Source organism: Scylla paramamosain, chromosome 19 (genome assembly GCF_035594125.1).
Source record: "Scylla paramamosain isolate STU-SP2022 chromosome 19, ASM3559412v1, whole genome shotgun sequence".
Taxonomy (NCBI): domain Eukaryota; kingdom Metazoa; phylum Arthropoda; class Malacostraca; order Decapoda; family Portunidae; genus Scylla; species Scylla paramamosain.
The window spans coordinates 2,767,501-2,775,000 of NC_087169.1; the positions used below are offsets into that span (position 1 = coordinate 2,767,501).

Sequence of the window (7,500 nt, forward strand, 5' to 3'; positions counted from 1 at the left end):
AGTGCTGGTGGAGGACAGAGAGGAGGCTGGACGTTATGTCTAACCACTGTGCTGCGTATTTTTTGTTCACCAACTCTCCATATCCCAGGATGAAGTTGTGGGGGTGTGTGTGTGTCTGTGTGGGTAGGTGTGTGTGTGTGTGTGTGTGTGTGTGTGTGTGTGTGTGTAAAACGTACCCAGGAAGGCCACTCGCGTAATATATATGAGGATTAATTTGCCTTGTTGTCAAGTCATGGCTTTCTTGCAATGCATCCCGAGCCCCTGCAGGTAATAGCGGGACGCCCTCAGTCCAGGGATGATGTAGGAGTGGGTGGCGCCTTCATACCTTTTTGTTGTCTTTTCAGCGAAGAGTTGCTGGCTCAGCTCAAGCTTCCTCGCACCATCCAGGAGGCCAAGACCCGCCATGAACTCGGCTCTCTCTCGCTGCTCGGACAAAGTGAGCATCAAACACTTACGTGGTCGTGAAATGTAATTGAAGTGTAATGAGCGAGAGGAGGATTCTCCACTTCAATGGTGGAATGACCTCTGCCTTTCTACGAATGTGTGGGTAGTTTGATGGCCCTGGAAGTTAATAATCCTTGACTGCAATGCCTCATTCATGACATCTGCTTACCCCAGTGAATGTCCACGATGTCACCCACTACGATGGCCAGTTATAAGACTGCCATAGCGACTGAGTTGGTGCAAAAAGTATCCCCTACCTGGCGGACAGTACCTCCTTGCCCACGAGATCATCCCTTTCATTCTGTGTAACTTAATATAATCAAGCGTTGTTGAAGCGTGATCAGACGCATGGTAACGGGAGGTCATTGAACTGAAGAGGGGAAGAGGTTTGATGGGAGGGAGACATTGGTAATACTGCATACTAGTTTCCAGAAGTGTTGGACGTGCTTGAATCATACTTTGTTGTGCAGTATTTTTGAGACATAGACGTTGCTTTGGCGCGCTCAAAAAACACGCGAAACATTTGACTTTCCGGGGAGAATGGTGGCTTCGGCCGCCCAAAACCTGCAGATGGCGCTCTCTCTCTCTCTCTCTCTCTCTCTCTCCTCTCTCTCTCTCTCTCTCTCTCTCTCTCTCTCTCTCTCTCTCTCCTCTCTCTCTTTCCCTCCCTCTCTCTCTCTCTATCTTCCCCCTCCCTCTCTCCCTATTCTCTCTCTTCCCTCCTCCCTCCCTCCCCATTCCCTCTCCCTAGTTTCTCTTCCCTTTCCCTCCCTCCCCATTCCCTCTCTCTTCCCCATTCCTTCCCTCCTCTCCCCCTTCCCTTCATCCTTACATTTCCTCCCTCCCTCCATCTCCCTCATCCCTTTCTATTTCATTTTGTTTTTTATTTATTTATTTATTTTTATTTATTCATTTAATTTATTTTTATTTAAGAGGGGTACCTGCCAAGGCCAACAAAATTGGAAAGAAAAAAAATGGTTCCCTGAGGCGCCGGTCCCCAAACTGAGTCAGAAACGATTGTCAAAAATTAGAGGATGAGTGTCTTGAAGCTTCCCTCTTGCGAGAGTAGTCTTGATAAGCGTCCACAGTGTTAGACGAAGACTTTGACTTGTGTTGATGAGGGGAGTAACAGTCTTCGGAGCTTTGTTCTTTATTAACAATATGTACAGAAAGAAGGGCAAGGAAAAGATGTCTCAGAGTGGTTAGTAATTAAGGAAAGATGTGCCAAACAGTTGTACAAGGGCTTAGCATTGACGTGTTTGGGCAAAGCACCTTATCTATTTCCGTCTTTAAGGTATACGTGGAAACAATGAAGGAAGTGATGATATTGCGTGGCTTGCCTCCGTTGTTGTCATGGTTAGACACTAAACAAGAGTACAAGAAGAAGATGATAAGGAGAAGAAAAGAATACGTTCAAGAAGAATTACTTGAAGAAAAAAAAAAAAAAGGAGGAAAATGAATATAAAAAAAAGTTGAAGAAAATGATAAGCGTTATGTGATGGTCATTGTCTCTTATTTCCGAACACTCTACTAAAGTGACTCTAAATGAAGTTGATTGTCTAATTATTATTAATTATATTATAGAAGAAAAGGAAAACTGAACACACACACACACACACACACACACACACACTGAAATATTCTTTTTCAAAATATTTCGCAAGAACACTATCAAGACTTCCGTCATTATGTAACGCATCCATACATATATATATATATATATATATATATATATATATATATATATATATATATATATATATATATATATATATATATATATATATATATATATATATATATATATATATATATATATATATATATATGTATGTATATATATATATATATATATATATATATATATATATATATATATATATATATATATATATATATATATATATATATATATATATATATATATATATATATATATATATATATATATATATATATATATAAACACATTTAACATCAGGTCACAAGCACACAGCGAACATCAATATGGACCCAAGTCTCAAACTCACACATCAAATTACAATATAGAAATATATCTGTGTATAAATACATCAGATTACAATATAATAAATATATCTCTATACAAGCACAGCCTGTGTTACCTTACAGAACTTTTCAGTCCCATGGATGTACCTGTGTACTGCTTTGTACATAACCATTGCTGCAACCTCTGCTCTTAACCTAATGACATTCATCCAAGTGTCCTTAATTCATTAAGTCCTTAATCCACACTATTTTCTTAATTCAATGTCCTTAATCCACATTATTTTCTTAATTCATTGTCCTTAATCCAGACTATTTCCTTAATTCATAGTGTCCTTATCCAGACTATTTCCTTAATATAGTGTCCTTAATCCAGACTATTTCCTTAATATAGTGTCCTTAATCCAGACTATTTCCTTAATATAGTGTCCTTAATCCAGACTATTTCCTTAATATAGTGTCCTTAATCCAGACTATTTCCTTAATATAGTGTCCTTAATCCAGACTATTTCCTTAATATAGTGTCCTTAATCCAGACTATTTCCTTAATATAGTGTCCTTAATCCAGACTATTTCCTTAATATAGTGTCCTTAATCCAGACTATTTCCTTAATATAGTGTCCTTAATCCAGACTATTTCCTTAATATAGTGTCCTTAATCCAGACTATTGTCCTTAATCCAGACTATTTACTTAATCTACTGTCCTTAATCCAAATTATGTCCTTAATCTACTCTCCTTAATTGTAGATTCCTTAATTATAATATCCTTAACGACAACATTTTCTTGATCAGTGTATAATCCTCAATCCAGTCTATTTTCTTAATTTACTCTCCTAAATCTGTACTATTTTCTTTATCTGCCATCCTTAAGACGGTAGACAAAGTAGATCATCTACTTAATCTACTGTCGTTAATCCAGACTATTTTTTTTATTTACTATCCTTAATGTAGACAATTTTCTTCATCTACTATTCTTAATGTAGACTACTTTCTTGAAGTAATATCCTTCATCCAGTCTATCTTCTTAATGTAATATTCTTAATCCAGACCTCTTTCTTAATTTACTATCCTTAATACAAACTATTTACTTGATCTACTATCCTTAATCCAGATTGTTTTCTTAGTCTATCAACCTTGATCTTAATTTCCTTAATCCAGACCATTTTCTTAATCTGTTATCCTTAATTCAGACTATTTTCTTGATTTATTATCTCTAATCCAGTTTATTTTCTTAATCTACTTTTCTTAATTCAGACTCTTTCCTTGATCTACCATCCTTAATCCTGATTTTTTTTTGTTAATGCATTAGTCTCAATTTAGACTATTTTTGACTCAGACTTTTTTAATCTACTATCCTCAATCCAGACTATTTTCTTAGTCTACTATTCTTAATCCAGGCCGTTTTATTAATTTGATATTTTTATTTTTATTTTCCTTATTTTGTTATCCTTAATCTTCATTTCTTAGTGTAATATTTTCCTATGCAGGCTATTTTCTTAACTAATATCCTTAATCCAGACTATTTTCTTAATCTACTATCCTTTATCTTAATAACCTTGATTTACTGTCCATAATCTTCATTTTCTTAGTCTAATATCTTTAATGAAGAACACAGTTTTATATCCTTAAGCCAGACTATTTTTTCTACTCTATTCACTGCTCCTATTTTCGTTTTGGGATCTTCTTTGAGCGGGATTTTTATTCATCTATTTCTTGCCTCTGCTGACCTCCCTGATGGATAACAAATCGAAACAAAACAAAAAAATCAATCAATCAATAAAATCAAGGCGGAGGCTGAGAGGACGCGGCACCTCTGGGCGTACGCAGACGGAGGACGTGAGTGAGGATGTCGAAGCGGTATCGTTTTCCGTTGAGCGTCAAGGTCATGGACAAATCATCATAATCTATCGCTGCTTGTAATTTACACAGCAGCGTTCGTCCAAACACGAAATCAAACCAGTGGCGCATGTATATCGTGTCCATCTTTCGCAGAGTGTCTGTGCCGCTGCCAAAGTGCAGCAGGACTCGTTTCGGCAGCACAGTCGATTTGCCTGTCCTGCACAGCATCTTGTCCTGACCAGTCTTAGTGATAGAGAATGTTGACGCGTTACCAGTGTTCACCATCACCGTCAGCGGCTCCTCGATGCCTAACGCTCGTGCGGCAAACATGAACGTTTTGTGTTGTGTGTCCAAAGGTTGTCTCCGCCGCAGACGTTTTGGGTGACGCAGGAACAGGGTGCTGCTGTCGGTCGGGATGGAACTCCTGCCGCACCTCGGCCTCCTGCAGGCGGCTCATGGACATGACTATTAGGTCCAAGTAGTGCTTCCTCACATCCCCGCGTACAATGACCGTCCATGCGCGTGTTGACCGCCACGTAGCGACGCAGCATCACCACCACCTCGTCCAGCTCGATTCACGTCCAACTCCAGCATGCCAGCCCAGGTAAACAAGTATTTCTTTACCGTCTCTTGCTTGCCCGTGACGATTCCCAGCCTCCGGGCCAGTGGTAGCCTCATGAGGCTGCATGAGGAGCCGCTGTCAAGCTGGACAAGGCACGGGTGGCCGCGCACGGTCGCGGACACCAGGTTTTCTTTCCCAATATTAAGACGGCACCACCTGCTCACGTTCCTCTCCTTGCTGACTCTCTTGGCATCCACCATCAGCCTCACCACGTCGTCTTTGTACCACCCTCTCATCTTCCATCTCTTGATGCCGTGCTTAACGCATTGACAGCACTCCATCTTCCCCCCTTCTTTCGTTCTCTCCTGCCCTCCCCCCTGCTCTTCTTTGCCTGCTTCTCGTCGTCCTCCGCGTCCTGCCTCTTCCTCTTCTTGTCCTGCTTCGCGTCGTCGTCCTTAACCTGCCTCTTCCTCTTCCTGTCCTGCTTCTCGTCGTCCTCCGTGTCTAGCCTCTTCCTCTTCTTGTCCTGCTTCTCGTCATCGTCCGTAACCTGCCTCTGCCTCTTCTTGTTCTGCTTCTCGTCGTCGTCATTAACCTGCCTCTTCCTTTTCTTGTCCTGGTTTTCCGTTTCCTCCGTGTCCTGTTTCTTTCTCTTGTTCTGTTTCTCGTCGTCGTCCTTGTTCTGCCTCTTTCTCTTCTTGGTGCGGTCCATAATCGGATGAAAACACTCCACGCTCATCGTTTTCTTGCCTTTGATGTCATTCCCGTCCCTCTGATTTTTGTGTTCTCGCCGGCTCGCGCGATGTTTCATCTCTGCACAGCCTTCAGTGACCGTCTTCTCGTGGCTGGTGCAGTCTGCGAGGCTCTCCAGCCGCCTCTTCTTGTTCTTGGTTAGTTTCTCCTTAGCCTTCCCCTTCTCACCGAGGGTCTCTTGGGCGTCCATTGCTTGTCGTTTCCTCTTGTTGTTGTTGAATCTCGTATTATGGAGTGTTGTGCCTAAATCTTCAGTAGAAAATCCAGGCATTGCACAGTCTTACTGGGAACCTGTTCGTCAGAGGGTATGGTATACCTTTGCGCCCCCCTTCTTGGAGCGCTCAGCAGCTTGGAGCTAAAGACTTCGGCACCCACCAGGCGCACCAATCAGAGGCCTCGATTCAAGAATGTGATATGGTCTTTAGCCAATCAGATACAGGAATGAAACAAAATATAAAATTATGACTATTTTTCATTAGCGGCAGTGATGCACTTTTCAATGAAATTATGCTGAATCACTGCAATGAAGACTCCTTTCAAAACCATAGAAGTAATACATTTATATGATTTAGTATATTTAATTCTCTAAATAATAATTTCTATCAGTCACTTATCTGTGTTATTTGGCTCACAATTCATACATCAGCAGCTGTGCACTAATATCGCACTAACATTTGGCGCCACCACGGTCTGCCAGCCATTTAGAGCCGTGGAAAACCTCGCCAACAATGCCCATTCACACAACGTAACTGACGTGTAGTTTTGGCTCAGCTAAAATGACTTCCACTGCCACATTCTCGTGTCACTGTGCCGAGGAGAGCAAGTTCAGTCCCGCGCTTACAATGCCAAGGGTAGAGAACTCGAGCCGTGACCCTTACGTGCATCAGTGAGGAAGCAGGAAGAGCAGGAGGGGGATCATTATGAGCTGAGGACACAGTATGCTTGGCTTGTGTGCGTTTTAAGCCATTATTATCTAAGTTATAAGATTTTCTTAACGAATGAGTTGGTGCAAGTAGTGTCCCCTACCTGGCGGGCAGTACCTCTCGCCCAAGAGAACATTCCTTTCATTGTCTGTGTAACTTAACGTTGTTGTGGAAAAGGAGGAGGAGGTAAAATTAGAGGGAGTATATATTATCTTGGCAGTTTAGGTAAGAGAGAAAGCAAGAGGAGGAGGAGGAGGAGGAGATTAGCAATAAGTGATATAAATTGATATTAATTGTATGGGTTATGAAAGGAGGAGGAGGTGGAGGAGGAAGAAGACGAGGAGGAGAAGGAAGAGGAGGAGGAGGAGGAGGAGGAGGAGGAGGAGGAGGAGGAGGAGGAGGAGGAGGAGGGAGGAAGGGTGTATGTATGTGTGTGGTCTAAAGAGGCTGTAGAAATCTCTCTCTCTCTCTCTCTCTCTCTCTCTCTCTCTCTCTCTCTCTCTCTCTCTCTCTCTCTCTCTCTCTCTCTTTATTTAAACATAAGTACATTATCACCCGAAGGCGCCATTATCACCCGAAGAGAGAGAGAGAGAGAGAGAGAGAGAGAGAGAGAGAGAGAGAGAGAGAGAGAGAGAGAGAGAGAGAGAGAGAGAAAACATCGTCTCCCTTTCCTCTGATGATGGTGTTACTGCGCCCCTTCCCCTCCTCTCTCTCTCTCTCTCTCTCTCTCTCTCTCTCTCTCTCTCTCTCTCTCTCTCTCTCTCTCTCTCTCTCTCTCTCTTCGTATATATTCAAATGAGAGTTTTCTGGATAAAATTCGGTAGGAGGAGGAGGAGGAGGAGAGTAATAAAGGTAATGTATATATGGAACGAGTGATAAATAGAGAGGGAATAAAAGAGAGAAAAGAAAAGATGAATAAGAAGAGGAAAAGAAGACGATGAACAGTAGTAGTAGTAGTAGTAGTAGGTTGTTGT

At 41.6% G+C, this 7,500-nt stretch overlaps 1 protein-coding gene and 1 long non-coding RNA gene across 2 annotated transcripts in view; one reads left to right on the forward strand and one right to left on the reverse strand.

The window, feature by feature from the left end:
• The window catches only part of LOC135109582 (uncharacterized), a 24,374-nt gene extending 23,819 nt beyond the window's left edge, over positions 1–555 (forward strand). Inside the window, exons 2-3 of the long non-coding RNA XR_010272807.1 lie at positions 1–7; positions 345–555. The exon at positions 1–7 is cut by the window's left edge and continues 184 nt beyond it. This is a non-coding gene — a long non-coding RNA (uncharacterized LOC135109582). The remainder of the gene's footprint in view (positions 8–344) is intronic.
• Positions 1–7,500, reverse strand: part of LOC135109579 (uncharacterized) — a 25,610-nt gene that overhangs the window by 5,129 nt on the left and 12,981 nt on the right. The gene's annotated exons all lie outside the window — the stretch shown is intronic.